Source organism: Pinus tabuliformis, chromosome 2_1 (assembly GCF_031772625.1).
Source record: "Pinus tabuliformis cultivar Carrire ecotype Pingquan chromosome 2_1, CPIR1, whole genome shotgun sequence".
NCBI classification, from domain to species: Eukaryota; Viridiplantae; Streptophyta; class Pinopsida; order Pinales; family Pinaceae; genus Pinus; species Pinus tabuliformis.
Window position 1 is genome coordinate 784,822,115 of NC_142299.1, and position 16,976 is coordinate 784,839,090.

At 35.7% G+C, this 16,976-nt stretch overlaps 1 pseudogene; it reads left to right on the top strand.

The window, feature by feature from the left end:
• The first annotated feature begins 3,509 nt into the window (after positions 1-3,509).
• Positions 3,510-5,419, top strand: LOC149202920 (cytochrome P450 78A4 pseudogene; annotated as a pseudogene).
• The last annotated feature ends 11,557 nt before the right edge of the window (positions 5,420-16,976 follow it).

A 16,976-nucleotide genomic window follows, 5' to 3' on the forward strand; every position in this document is an offset into this window, starting at 1 on the left:
TTTTGGTACTTTCAGTATCATTTTAATGAAATGAAACACTAACCTTCAAATAATCAAAATAACCATTTGCGATGTCAACCTTGTCAATGTTATGACTTCATATATACTCTTATCACCTGCTTATGTCTTCTCTTCATTGTTACAATGCAATAAATTTAGTGTTTAGTTACAAGTGATCACCATAACAAAAACCATAGCAACTTTTAACCTTTAAGCCTAATTTTTTCCCACAGTAGGACAATGTTGTAATCTGCTTTAATGTCATCGGTAACAAACCCAACACATTGAGTGTTACCCAAGCGGTAGGGTCAACTTCTTTGGAAATACACAACAAGAGAGAGATATATTATCACTTTAAAAGTGACTTCCTTGCGATAATGGCTATAGGTATCACTTGAGATGAACCCAAGGAGAGAGAGATATATTTATCCCTTTAAAAGTTAAATTCCCTACAATAATAGCTACAAGTATCACATAAAGTTCCATTTATCCAATGATATAGGGTATTGTGTCACATGGAATAAGTGTTTTCCAATGATAAGGGGGTTGGAGATCTTTCTTCATTACATCAAAAATTCCTTCTCTAGTGACATATGATAGAGATTGACATATTTCCCTCTCAAAGAAGATAACTGAGCATTATACACTAGACCCATCAAAGTTGAGCTCAAGTCCAAACTATTGATCAATACACCATAGGAGAAATCCTTGGTGATCTTGGTCAATTAAGAGACTATTGATCAATACACCATAGGAGAAATCCTTGGTGATCTTGGTTAATTAAGAGGCTAGATTTTTCTAGACTCATACGTAGGCTTTTCATGTGAGCTATAGGTTCTTTTTTAGGAGAGTAGAATGGGTTGTGTAAGATATGTGTCATAGTTGACTTTGCTAACCAAGAAATATGTCATTTTTGGCCCAAGGAAATCATGTTATTTATGAAAACTCACTCCCTTTAAATCACGAGTGTCATTGACAAAATATAAACTTTCACAGGAGTAAATACCTTCCCAAATAACTTCATTCAAAAGTTTCAAAAAATGGCTTCCACTCATTCTAATCAGTATTATCCCACTTGTGTATCTTTTCATAATGCAGATGAGGGTGTAGGGTGTAACCATATACGCTATAGCCCTCAACCATTGTTTCTCATGGCCCATTTCACAGGAGTACAATGGTGGCATATATCCATGTTTTCGTGGTGTCTATAAAAAAAGGCAGACTAGGTATTTATATTACTTTTGGTACTTGTAGTATATATGTTGTTGTTTTTGGTACTTGCAACATCATTTTAATGAAATGAAACAATAACCTTCAAATTTTCAAAATAACCATTTGCGATGTCATGAGAAACAATCTTGAAATAGGTTTCAAATGGGAGATTTTCCATGCGTTGTTGGTAGTTGGGCCATGTTTTTGAATATTTGATGGTTTTTACAACTTCTTATAGGGATTTCTTCTAGCATTGCTAGAATTTGTTCCTTGCTACAATTTCTTCTAGATTTTAGATAGACTATGTAGTAACACAACATTCAATTATAATTTCCTTTAATGGTCCTAAATTATCCTTTTGGTGGCATCCATGCTTATTTGGTTTATTTTGGTTATGAGTCGCACATGCATGCTTGGAATATGGCACGGGGGTGATTGGTTGAAGAGAAATTTGATTCATCCAATTTATGGTTGGGTGGAACATGGAAGTCCCAAACATAGTTGGTCTATTCATTCATTAATAAGAGTTTCTTCTCCTTGGTATTTCATATATTTTAATTTTCTTAAATATATTTTTATGTGATTATTATTTCTTATATATATATATATATATATATATATATATATGATTCTAGTATTTTATAATTTTTAGTATTATATATATATATATATATATATATATATATATATATATATCTCAGGTCAAATCAGAATTTGGTGTATTGGTGTATGATTTCATTATTTGTGGGAAAATAGATTCACCTCACTAGAATGATTTGACTATAAATGTCTATTAAAATGTAGTTATAGTATATTGAATATGTAATTGCTTAAAAAAAAATAAACACATGTGATTTAACTATTAAGTCTACTTATAATATATTGAACTAATTTTTATTTTTATAATTATTTTTTAATTTGAGTTCTTTAAAATAACATATTTTTTATATATATTATCTTTTTAAAGTTTTAGTAAATATTAGTTTATAAAACATATTATTTTTTAAAGTTTTAGTAAATATTAGTTTATTAATTATGATTAGATTATGTTGTTTTTATTTTATATATATATGTATATATATATAAATTTTGTCATTATTGATTATTACAATGTATCACACTAGAATTTTTAATTAAAATAATTTTAGTATGAAGAATAATAACCCAATTATGGATTTCCATGTAAATAATAAGATCCCAACTTTAATCCTTAAAAAAGTTTACGGCAAAATAAATAAATTTAAAACAAATTAAAACTTTAAGTAGTATTAAAAACAATCCAGTTAACAAGAAAATGGCTTAATTTAATTAACCAAAACGCCCGAGGCAATCTATAACAGGCTGGCACCAATAAGAGACACAAACAGAATCGAAAATACGCATCATATACTATACAAAAAATACAAATAAGAAATACACCATAAACCTTTGAAAAAAAGTAGGTTGTCGCTAAGTGAAAAGGAGAATCTTAATGTCCCTGCAACTTATACCGCAGGTAAAGTATGGTTATTACACTTTGACAACTCCAGGAAACGAAAAGGTGATAACTTATACAGCAAGTATGGTCATTGCCCTTTCACAACCCCACGCATGCACCACTATGTAACTCGGCAAAACGTTCTAATGACCCACGATAGTGTTACGTATACTATCGTCTTACGAGAAACGTATACGTATTGAACTTCGTTTACTGCCAATAACTAAGCGCTGAATAACAACCGCTGTGCTGTGAGTATACATTGTTTTATCTTGGGATAACCTTAATAGATAAATAATCAAAACCATCGCATTTAAGCTAATTTTACATCTGGACGGCGCGGGGTGGACTACTTGCGCATATATATTAATGTTTAGTTACTTCTTTGAAACTACTTTTACTTCCTTGTACCTCTCAACATTCGAGAGGTTGTGATGTTCAGATATGTTTCAACCATCTTTGTTCCTTGACCTCTCAACATTTGAGAGGATACGATGTTCACTGATACACGTTTGACCTCCCACTTGTGTAGGGTTTCATTATTGGATATCAATCTCAGGGTGTCGTTACTCTTTCCACCTCTGATTTAATAGAACCGACAAAGCTCTCACGTCGCATCTGTCTGACGGCGTGACAAAGCTCTTTCATCACATCTGTCTGACGGCGGACAAGATTGATGACATCAATCGTAATGGAATGAATTGCCAAGGAAGGAGGAATTAAATCCGTGCATCCATGCATCGCCATCTAGGCTGGGGTGGAACGCATTCAATGGAGTTGGTATTCCCTGTTCCACTAGGAAAGTAAATCGGGCTGGATAATGCCGGAGATGGTGCCGCTGGTACCGCCACTACTGTTATTTTCTTGGAAGCATATTTTTCCCACATGCCCCTGCTTCACTCCTCCGGCTATAAGAGGGCGTGCACTCCTCTTCCTCATTTAACTCGCTTTCCATTCACTCATTCCATAGTTACTTACGTCTGTATCTTAGGCAATGGAGAATCCTGAATCCTCTTCGACAAGGGGCTGGTGGCTCTACGCCATTTTTCTTACAAAGAATGGAGTACCTGACCATGTACTACATTCCACGGACCATATTTCTGCAGTGGGGCAGTGGTCACTCTATATAGCACTGCTTATTGTTGCTGTTTGTGGTGCAATGCTTTCTTGGTTCAGCCCTGGAGGATGTGCATGGGCTGCTGCGAGACACAAGAAAGCCATCGCCATTCCTGGCCCCAAAGGATGGCCCGTTATCGGAAGCCTCATGGACATGAGCGTCGGACTTGCTCACCGAAATCTCGAGTATCTGGCTCGTCTCCATGGTGCCAAGAAAATCATGGCCTTTAGCTTGGGCTCAACGCCAGCCGTGATTACATCGGATCCTGACGTGGCCAGAGACCTGCTCAGCTCCCCTCACTTTGCAGACCGACCACTCAAACAATCCGCTCAGCAGTTAATGTTCGGCAGGGCGATGGGGTTTGCGCCCAACGGTGACTATTGGCGACTCCTGCGAAGAATTTCTGCTACTCATCTCTTCTCTCCACGCCGAATTGCGGCCCACGAAGTCGGTCGTCAGGTGGACTGCACGACAATGCTTTCCGACATAAGGGATGAGTCTGATATTAATGGCGGCGCCGTCACGCTCCGTCGACATCTCCAGAAAGCGGCCCTTAATAATATAATGGGAAGTGTCTTCGGTCGACGGTCGGTGGATGCCGAGACTGAGAAGAATCTTCGCGAGATGGTGAATGAGGGATTCGAGCTTCTTGGAGCATTCAACTGGGCTGATCATCTCCCATGGCTACGAGTACTCGATCCACTCAGAATCCACAGCCGCTGCGCTCGTCTTGTTCCGCGTGTTACATCGTTTGTCAAGAACATCATCGACGAGCATCGACAGAGGGACGACACGGCCGACTCAGACTTTGTGGATGTCCTCCTTTCGCTCCGAGGAGACGACAAGCTCGACGACGACGATATGATCGCAGTTCTATGGGTAACATAATTAAGCACGACACAACTATTATTTTAGTGCTAAAATTAAAAGTTTTAGTGTTAGAACTAAAAAATTTCGTCTCTTATTTTGTTTTGATGCAGGAAATGATATTCCGCGGCACAGACACAACGGCTTTACTTACAGAATGGGCGACGGCAGAGCTGTTGCTCAATCCGCAAGTGCAAAGCAAACTTCAGGCAGAGCTGGACGCGGTTGTCGGGCGCAACAGAAACGTAACAGAAGACGACATCGAGAAGCTCCCGTATCTTCAAGCGGTAGTGAAAGAGTCTCTGCGGATGCACCCACCAGGGCCTCTCTTATCATGGGCCCGCCTCTGCACGGAGGATTGGTTCATGGCGAACGGGATGTGCGTTCCGGCCGGCACGACGGCGATGGTGAACATGTGGTCTATTACCCACGATCCGGAGATCTGGGAACGTCCCCATCAATTCCGTCCACAGAGGTTTCTCCCGTCGGAAGGCGGACAACATGTGGATGTCCGAGGAAACGACCTGCGGCTTGCACCCTTTGGTGCTGGTCGTCGCGTATGCCCGGGCAAGGCTCTGGGTCTCCGGACCGTTCAGCTGTGGGTGGCGAAACTGTTTCATCATTTCACATGGGTGCCTTCTCCTAAACATCGGGTGGACCTGACAGAGAAGCTTAAACTATCATGTGAAATGGCAACGCCCCTTACAGCCATATCTGTGAGTAGGATCCCACTTCCTTCAACTTAACAACAATTCCGTGCCGCTATAGTGTGTCCTAATTCGCTCATCTCGATGAAGAATAACAATCAGAATAAAATGATAACGCCCAGTATATTTGACTTCCGCTGGATTTAGAAACGCATATCTCGATGAAGTGGGTTTCGTTTTGTAATAGTACTGTTATTTGATTGTTATCTTTATTTCACTCATAAATGATGAAATTATAATATGTTATCTTTAAATTAATAAAATAATATAACAATACAATTATCCATTATTTGTGTTTTTTAAAATTGAATTTCATTAATGGCAAAGAAGCCAGTTATATCAGGAAATGAGATATATCAAAGTATATTTGTTATATTTATGGTTTCAAATGCTAGGATAATCCATCAGTTCTTTTTCTTCTTTTTTTGGGGACATTTATCTGTCATAGTGAGTAATCCATCACAACTAAGGATAATGTTGCTTTTTAATTTTTTTGAGAAAGTACCATAGCAATCGGATCAGCCGAATTTGATAGTTCTTTCTTGCTATTTAAATAATCAGACTCATGGTTGTGCTTCGGCTACTAATTACATGTGCAATTATGACTAAAGTTCTCTTTGAAGCCTCCTAATTACAGGAACAATCATTGCTAAACTTCTCTCATTCTCCTTTGCCAAAATACTTTGCTCTACTGTGGGGTGAATTAATGCTACTAGGGGTTGCCTTGTAACCTGAGAGGCTTAGTTGTTACGAGATGTATTCTGCTTTTGGGAGTTGTTCTTCTTTTGACTTGCAAAAATCTTGGTATTTGATGTTACCATCAAATCTCTCCATCCACGGTAGCTTCGCTTCGGATCCTCGTTACAAAATGCTCCTTTTGAAGAGGGGTGTGCATTCTCAAGGTGCCCAAGCTATTGGCAAATTCTACACCTAAAAGTCGTGTTTTCACAGTCCAATGGTCAGGTATACTCCTTATCCTCCCACTTGAGGGCGATTTTATCTAGTAGACCTTCACTGAAGTCCACTTCCATGCATACGCAGATGAAACTTAGAAATGTTTTGTCAATATTACTTATCTACTTTGATGAAGCAACCTATAGAGTCACCAACATCCTCTTGGATCTCTCGCCAGCTCCATTGAAGAGGAAAGTTTGGAAGTCTAACCCAAATAGGAATATGCAAGGTCTTCATGGTAGGAGGATTAAACTCAAAAAGCCATGTTGAATGAAGAGACCATCCCAGCCCCAAAACCAGGGCCCCTAACCAAAAATATTATTTTGGTCTTCCAGATCTTTGAAGAAAACCACAAAATATCCTTTCAAGCAAAATAACAAATCTATATTTTGGGACCATTTTTGGTAGGCCTAATCCTAGAGGGTAGATGTCGAGGGTCAAAATCCATTAAAAAAACATATAATCCCTCGACTTTTAAAATATGTTCTTCTCTTATTAATGATGTCATTCACCTCTAGCAATCAGTTATCCAAGTAATGTTCCACCATAAAATCCTGACCTGGGAGCTCCTTAGGAGTTTGAGAAGTGAGATTCGGCTTTTGGGATTCCTTAAAAGACACGGGCCTTAAAAAAGAAGATGCCCTTTTTCCCCTGGCACCTCCTTTTAGAACAACAACTAAGAAGACAGTAGGGTCCTTTTTAATTCCATAATCTTTGAGACCATTTTCCATCCTCAGTACCATTCGTTCATAGAGGAGCCTAATCACTCCCACAAGGATTCTTGTAATCTGATGAATTTTGTCATCTACCAAAACTACAACGTTTCTCACTTTTACCTTGATGCACATAGATTATCTAGATAAGAACTTAACAAAAATGGAAAATGTTTGAAGATCCCCAACCCTAAACGCTTACTTTACATGTTCCAAACAAGCAACCAACCACCTCAAGGGAGACATATCGCCCCTGGGAAGCCACACAGGCTTGAGACTTTTGTAAAATAATTTGCAATCGTTGTGAAAACCCATATTAACTTCTCTTTCTGACATTTCACCAAATACTCTGTCGACATCAAATTGATAGTAAAGTTTTCCTAAAATTGAAAGTTTACATCAATATTGAATAACCTGTTTAATTTTCATGGTTATGATTTTAAAGTAGGCAAAATTTGAAATTTGCACTAAATTAGGGAAGAGGCAATTTTGATAAATGAGATACATTATCAATTTAAAAGTAAGATTATAGAAATCTATTATTAATGTTGTATTAACTAATAATTTTATTATAATTTTTTGCATTTACTCTATATATATATATATATATATATATATATTTTGAATAATAGATTTGAAGTGTTCTTGGGTGATTAAATAAATCTTTAGTTATTTTTTGGTTTATTTATTTATTTATTATAACTTTGTCGATTTTTCTAATTTTTTTTACTTTATAGCTTATAAAAGGTTGATTAAGTACTTTTTAAAACCAGAAAACATAAAAACATTGTCTCTATTACAACATTTAATGTAATTAGACCTAATGAACTTCAATTGATAATATATATTTATAATCAACTATAATATAATAGTAGCAATACATTAAATGTAAACCCCGTGGATTAGACCAATTGGTCGAATCCTCATCATTAAAGAACCTTTGCTATTGGTAAGTCATGGTTTCAATTCTCTCTACACCCTCGGGATGAGGCTCCATGGTTGAGCTGATAGGAAGTGAATCCTTTAGGTCGATCTCTCCTATACAAATATTCCTTTGTGGTTGAGCTGATAGGAAGTGGTCCCTTTGAGTGGATCTTCCTCGTAAAAATATTTTGCGGATGTAGTGGTTTGTGAACTAGATAGAAAAAACAATACATTAGTTATTAATATATGTCTTTAATTATGTTGATAGACATGTCTATTTTACAATATGAATTCCACAATTTTCATTTAGTTATTAATAATTATTAGGTGGATGGTAGGAATTTAACCTCCATAGAATATTTTTGAATATTCTTAATAGTATACACAAACCAAATACTCAGATTTATTTCCAAAGTAGTTATGTCTTTTTCCTTTTAATTAAATTCATTAATTAAAATAAATGTCATATGAACAAGTGCTATATGAAATTAGTTATGGATTTTTGTGCATGTGCTATTGAGAAGAAATGGTATTGTAACAAAGCCTCTTTACAAATTAAGAATTTCTAAGACAAAATAGACATGAATATCTATGGTTTACAATCTCGCTACATGTTTTTCTAAATGTATATATCTTTAACTTATATTTAATTATTTTTCTCATTTCTTTGTGATTTTTTTCTACTAAAAGAAAATATTACATCGTTGTTCATAGTTTTCACAAAAGTACATTGTCCTCACTTAGACTGGATTTGTTTGTTGGTATGTTAACTTCCAAGTTTTTTACATCCAACAACATGGACTGCACAACCAAGCATATGGTATATCTAGAAGATAAAAAAAACAACATAAACATATAAAAACGAACAACCATTTATGATTCAGAAGATGTCACAAGAGTAGGGTTTTTTGACCTAGTACCCATGGGCATCAAAAACCTAAGTTGGCACTGTATGTGTTGTTCCATATGCCTCATGTGAGCTTCTAGACTATATAGGCTATCTTGTATTCTCCATTATTTCCTTGAATATCATTAAGGAAATGATTTCATTTCTATCATCATGCTTCTCCTTGCCAACTTGCCCTAGAAAAAAATTTAATTGCCAAGGAAAAGCAACCGTATTTATTTACTAATTTCTCTTGCCCCATTTGTACCCAAAATATGGGAACCATTGAGAAAATTATTCCAAAAGCTCAAAATCTAAGACTATCTATTTGTCCCTATGAAAATTTCTTTAGGGCCTTTAAATATCAACCTATGTGAATGGAGGGATCATATCTTAGTAAAGAACTATCGCATTCCAAGAAAGATATTTGGAACGAGACTTTCTAAACTAGCTACACTCCCCAACACTTGGAAAAAAAAGCCACATTGACACGACATGATAAACCAAATAATCTGCAACACTATTTCGACTCCGAGAAGGCCACATATGAACTTACCTTGAAACCTAATGAAGTCAAACTTCTTAAGAACAGAAAGTTGTAGACTCTCCTTGCTTCCACAAAACCATATTTTAGATATAACAATCAAAATTCTTGCCACATAATTGAAAAAAAAAATGTAATACCAACAAACCAAAACCAACACCATGCAATAAGGGTGAACAGTTGATAGGAAATTATCCCAGGAAAATAAATATAATTCAAATGTAAAGGAGCATTTAAAATACAACCAACCAAGGTATCCACTAACTCTACGAGAGAAGGGATGAAAGGACCCAATATCACCCAGAAAATGAAAATAATGAGATAAAAAGAGGCACAAATCCAGGAACATGTTGTTACCCGAGAACACGACCAAGAACAAAGGAGGATGCTTATTTGCAAGCCAACTTTGAAACATCGCGCTGAAGTGGCCCTCTAAATAAGGGTAGGATCTGTGCAACTAACATCAGCATGCTTTAAACTGACATTATTTTTATTATGATCATCCCTCAAGCAAGAACCATTTATAAGAAAGACCTTAGATGGTAATATTTTTCCTTCAAGAGCAAGCACTAAAGTATCCACTACCAAGGAAAAGAGAGTTGATATGGTAGCCCATTTTGTTATTGGGGCAAATGTATCCTCATAATCGACCCCTTGCTCTTGTCCAAAACCTTTTGCTAGGGGGCTACCTTTATGCTTTTCAAATGAGACTTCTTCTTTATACTTTTTCTTGAAGACCCACTTGTAGCATATCTATTTGGTTCCCAAAGGATAATCCATCAACATCCAGGTTACATTCTTTATCATAGCATCATACTCTTTTTACATTGCTTCTTTCCATTTAGCATGAGAAGTAACTTATTTGAAGGAAGTTGGTTCAAAATCTATAGACATATTTAATTCACAATCATAAGCAACACCCATATAAACTGGTGAATCATAATTGTCTACATAACCTCCATTTTTTCTAGTAGAGATTCTTGATCCTATCTTTCCAATCTCATAAGGACTAACACTTTTAGATTTCTTAGAAAGCCACTTTGGAGCACCTTTATGAGATATACTAGGATGCTCAATTGAATAATATGGGGATGAATCAATATTTATCCTTCCAATTCTCTCAAACACATCACTCAAAGTGTCTTCTTGATCAATTGTTTGAGATTCATGAGATGGAGAGAGTGCTTGAGAAGGAGTTTCCATAGATTGATATAAGATAGGGATGCCCCCTTTAGGATGTGGAATCTCATAATCAAATTCATGAATGTAGAAATCTGATATAAATTTCAATTGCTCAAGATTTCAAATTGAAAAACAAGAGACGAAATTCTACTCTACTAATTTGTGGAATAGAAATCACAATTTAGAACAATGTGCATAAACATGTAACAAGAAAAACCACAAATACACAATGGTTTCAAGGGGAACCCAACTGGGAAAACCCATCAAGCATTTTTGCATTAATTACTTGAATTGATAAACTATTACAATTTCTTGCTCGATCTCTGAGCACAACCTGCAAAAGAATTTTTTTTCTCCTACTGAATAAGGACCTATCGCCAACACTTAGCCACTTTATGCCTCTATCATCCTCCTATTTCATTGTAGAATCCTTGAGGAAATTATATCCTAAAATATAGGAATCGCCTCCTCTTTTCCTGCAAAATTCCTAAGGATTGATCTCCTTACTCATGCAAAACATGTACACTCAAAACTAGTATACAACGCATGTTACACTACCTTCTCATCTCCACTTTAGTTGAGCAATTCGAAATCCATGCATGCATTAGCTGTTTTGGGCTAATTGATCAATTAACTAATAGATCTTTGAGTTAGATTGTTAGGCCCCTATAATACTAGTGTAAACCCTTATTGTTATTAGTACAACCCCCTCATTATATTGTTGTACCCATGTAGTCCCCATATTGTTATTATTGTGCCCCATAGAAGCCCACTATTGTTATTATTGTGCCCTTACATTATTATTGTTATGTCGGCTCTGATTATATTATGACCCCTTAGACTCCTATATATAGAAATGAGGTATTGTCATTTGTATCATCGAAGAATTTTTGCTTTGTGTAATGTAAAGGAGGTTGCCCCTTCAAAGAGGCTTATTTCTAAGGTGTTGATCTATCTTTTCTATCTTTTTGTGAGCTGGTTTCAAAACATTTGGTATCAGAGCTTTGGATTCTAGGGTTTTGCCACTCCAAATATGTCATCGTGGAATTTTCACTATAACTCTTTCGCTACAAAGTATAAGAAGCTAAAAAATCAACCCATTTAAGAAGAAATAGGTCTAAACCGTGCGTCTGAATTTGAGATCTTGTCTCACTATATTTTTGGATTTATGATCTGACGAAGTTAGGGATTTTGCAAGCTCTAAAATTTCATCTCAAACAGGTCATCGTGAACTTTTCGCTATAATATTTTTCTACGAAGGTTCAGACTCTGAAATTAAAACCCATTTGAACCAAAATCTTGGTGAATCTCAGGTTTGAATTTCAAATCTTGTCTCGCTACATTTTCGGAGATATAATATGAGAGATTTAGGGTTTCTACAGGCTCTCGAATTACATCCTAAACAGGTGACCTTGGGAAAATTGTCAAAACTTTCTCTCTGACCATCAAATTGAAATTTCGTAAGAAGTTACAGAAAGAGGACGGACTATAGTTTTTGTATATCGGTTTTAGGTCCTAAGGTTGAAACAGTGACACGAGGCACTTTGTACAAGTTCGATCTACTGAACCAGTCTATAATCGGGTCATCGTGGGAGATTTGACATAACACTTCCTTACAAAATCCAATTTTGATCATACTTTTGAGGTTAGAAATAGGACTGAGAGGGATATTATAGACCTAAATTTAAGAACTTAAATATCCTAAAGTACAGAGTTATAGTCGTTTCAAGTTCGATCTCCTAAAAAAAAAAAAAATGAGATGAGGAATTTTGATGGCAAGGATCCGGTAAATTGGATACTACAGATGGAGAAATATTTTGATCTACATGGTGTACCACTGTTATAAAAGGTATGTATTGCATCTAATTATTTACAACCGAATCGATTTTTATGGTATCATAGCTTTGGATTCTAGGGTTTTGATGCTCCAAATAGGTCATCGTGGTATTTTTGCTATACATTTTGTTTTGCGTTGTTTCAGAAGCTAAACAAAAAACCCATTTGAGACAACATCGTGCTAAACCTCGGTTCTGAATTTCAGAACTTGTCTCGCTATATTTTCGGAGATATGATCTGAGGAAGTTAGGGTTTTTGTAAGCTCCAGAATTTCATCTAAAACAGGTCATTGTGGAATTTTCGCTATAACATTTTTGCTATGAAGTTTCAGAAGCTCAAAACAAAACCCATTTGATAATAAGTCGGTCTGAACCTTGGGTCTGAATTTTAGATCTTGTTTCACTATATTCTCTGAGATAAATTCCAAGACATTGAGGGTTTCTAGAGGCTCCCAAATTACATCCCAAACATGTGACTTGGGGAAAATTGTCTTAATTTTCTCTCTTAGCATTGGATTGAAATTTCATAAGAAGTTATAGAAAGAGGACAGATTGTAGCTTTCTGTGTATCTTTTTCAGATCTGAAGGTCGAAACAGTGACGCGTGGCACTTCATACAAGTTCGCTCTTCTTAAAAGGTATATAATCAGGTCGTCTTAGGAGATTGTGCATAAATTTTTCTTGGAGAATCCAATTTCGATAAGACTGGTGGCATTGGAAAGAGGATGAAGAGGGCTACTGTAGGTCGCGCTTTCAAACTTGGAATATCCGCAATTACAAAGTTATAGTCGTTTCAAGATCGAACTCCTAAAATCAAGAAAAGGTGATATGAAGAAGTTTAATGGCAAGGATCTGGTAAATTGGTTACTACAGATGGAGCAATATTTTGATCTACATGAGGTGAAACTGTTACAAAAGGTACATATTGCATCTTCATATTTAGAACCAGATCAATTTTTATGGTATAATGGGCTTTGTTCTCGTAAACCACTTATTACGCGGTCAATTTTCATGGAGGAAATGATAGCACATTATGAGGATACAAAGAGCAACACCTTATTTAGCCTATTAATAAATCTAAAAAAAAAGTGTTCAATGGCAGAGAACATTGAGGACTTTCAAAAATTGAATATAAGGGAAAATGATATTCTAGAGAGGCAGAGGATTGATGTCTCCATCGGGAATTTAAAGGATAACATTCAACATGAGGTTCGTCATTGGGAACCTGATTCATTGGAGAGGGCAATAAAAGTTCAAAGCAAAATTTTGGCCACAAGGAAGTCTACCCCTCACAACTATAAAGATGGAAGCATTGTTTCTCCTATCCTTCCACAACCTACAAAGTTGACACCACAACAATTGGAAGAAAAAAGAGCAAAAGGGCTTTGTTACAATTGTGATAAAAAATACACTAAAGGTCATAAGTGTGCTGAGAAGAAATTATTTTACATATATTATGAAGAGGGGGAAGAAAAGGATCAAGAAACATCAAAAGAAGAGGATATACACCAAGGACCAACCCCAGAGAAAGAAGAAATGAATGAGGTGCTCTGATACCAAATGTTATGAAACCGGCTCACAAAAAGATAGAAAAGATAGATGAACGCCTTAGAAATAAGCCTCTTTGAGGGGGAAACCTCCTTTACATTACACAAGTTAATAATTCTTGGATGATACAAATGACAAGAGCTCATTTCTATATATAGGAGTCTAAGGGGTCATAATATAATCAGAGCCGACATAACAATAATAATCTAAGGGCACACTAATAAAAATAATCGGCTTCTGTGGGGCACAATAATAACAATATGGGGACTACATGGGCACAACAATATAATAAGGGGGTTGTACTAATAAAAATAAGAGTTTACACTAGTAGTATAGGGGCCTAACATGCCCCTCTCCTCCAAAATGTGTTTTCCTCAATGCTTGAGTAGTTCTTGATGCTTCTGTATAAAATTTGTGTCCTCCCATGTGGAATCTTCAGTGGGTAAGTTCTTCCACTTGATGAGATACTTTGAAATTGATTGATTTCGTAGCTGTCGAGTTCTTGTTTCTATGACTCCTCTAGGTTCCAATATGATTTTTCCTTCCTCTTCAAGTTCTGGCAATATTGTTTGAATTGGGATCTTCTGCAACTTTTGAATGAGTGGCCACACTTCTTCGTCCTTCTTCCATTCATCCCTTTCCTCATTTATCCAATCTGGTTGGATAATTGAAATAGCACAAAACAATGCTTCCATATCCTCATCCTTTCTTGAGAGTGCATCTGAAACAAAATTTTTCTTCCCTTTTCTGTAGATGGTGTCAAAGTCATAACCCAACATATTTGTGACACATTTTTTCTGTTCTTATAAAGATAATATTTGTTCTAAAAAGTATTTAAGACTATCATGATCCATTTTTACCTTGAAGTGTCTTCCCATTAGGTAAGGTCGCCATTTCTTAAGTGCATGTAATATTTCCAACATTTCCTTCTCATAAATTGCTTGATTGAGATGTAGTTGTAAAAATACCCTACATATCATAGAATTCTATCCCATAGGTCAGTTACGTGAATACAATTGAAAATAATTAAACTAGATTGCTAAAATTTGGCAACCACATAAGTGTTGGCTTGAGTTTTGACTTGTCTGTGAAGTAGACTACTCCATCAACATTATCAGTGAATTCCTCAAAGAAATATATTCTAAAATTCATGTGGAAAGTTGCAACTAAATAAAGCAACAATGCATCTTTCCATGAAGCAAGTGAAGCATTGAACAAGTCTTCAGTTATTCTAATATTGAAATGTGCCACAACATAATGAGAAGATTCAGGTGCTTTACCTTTCCCTTGATATGGTGATTTTTATTTCTCTTCATCCCTTTAATCTCTGAACTTTTCGCAAGAGAGCTTACATGTGGAAGCATCATGTCCATTTTTGTTACACCATATGCAATGAAGATTAAGTATTGCTCCTTGGCAATGTTTCCCCCCCTGCCTCTATTATTCTCCCTTCCACATCGTCTTCGACCACCCCTTCCTCTAGAGTAATCATGTGCATGATTCTTCCCTTTCTATGCAAGTCTCACAGCTTCTTGAGAATACTAAGAAATTGTCTTCTTCTTACCCAAAATCTTTCTCTCTTTCAGCAAACTTCTCCACAAGAGAGTAAAAAGAAATATCTTTGAGTTTTCCACTAGCTCGTAATGACTCAAAATAATGAGAATAAGTGGGATATAGTGCCTTGACAAAATTTATGAGAGGAAAATCCATTTTAACACTGATAGCTTCTATAGCGTGCATAATGACTCTTATTTCATAGGCATAGTCAAGGGATCATCATCTTTCAATTCTAAATTAAAAAGTTTGACCATAAGTTGGACTACTTCAAGCTCAGAGTGTAAGTGATATAAATATTTTAGCTTCTTTAAGGCTTCAAAAGAATTTGTAAATGACGTAATATAATGAATCGCTGATTCAGTGTCTTATGCTACAATCAAGGTATAAGCCTTGTTGTTCTTGTTCTCCCATAGTGTTATCTCCTTGTCTGAAGTGGGATTTTCATGATGATTGACAACTTCTCCTTCACATACTCCTTTCCATAACTCATTAAAAATTAGGGTATAGAGAGAACTACCCCAACTATGGAAATGAGTGAATGCATCATTAAGAAAAATAACTATCTTCTTTTAATTTCCAAAAAAATCACAACTTTCTGCATTTTATATGACAAACATCAAACTAATATGACAACTAATAAACCAAGCCACATATAAATTAAAGTATATGGAGAGAAACATCAATATATTCAACTAAACACTCATATAATACCAGTGCCATATCAATATATTGAGCATACAATGTAAAACTTAACACATATACCATACACAAATATGATTGAGAACTTAATGCACAACATATACCATACATTAATAAATGCATATAACATATATACAAACCATTACATGTTCTCCAATGCACATCATATATCCATAACCTATCATTACATGGTCTTCAACACACAATATTCACCATTTAAATGAACCATGCCCCATCCACCAAATGTAGGAGTTACCAATGCATAGCCATATTCCATAGTTCATGACCTTTGATAGCAAATATAATATATATGCCACGAAGAGGAGTCTTAAATGCAGATATTCATCACTAGTTCACAAGAAATTCATCAACTCATTGTATATATAATATATATATCCTCTTGCAGGAGAACGTGCATCATTGAAACCACAGTCATGACTTGCAGGGATTTGACTAGTGTACATGTATTCCCACGCATACAATCCAACTTGCACAATTCAATTCAGAGAAGGAATATTTTGAAATGTAACTGACACACATATCAGGAGTGACCCACTATCAAACACACAAGAAAAAGGACAGAGGATAATGGTAGAGAATAGCAGGAGTTATAATGTGAAAAGCTAAATTGGGATTGTATCTCTCCTTTCTCTTGGGAACCTTTATCCATTCTAGTGAGAAATCTATCAAAATTAAGGATAATGTTGCTTTTAATTTTTTTTTAATGAAGTACTTTAGCAACCACATCAACTGAA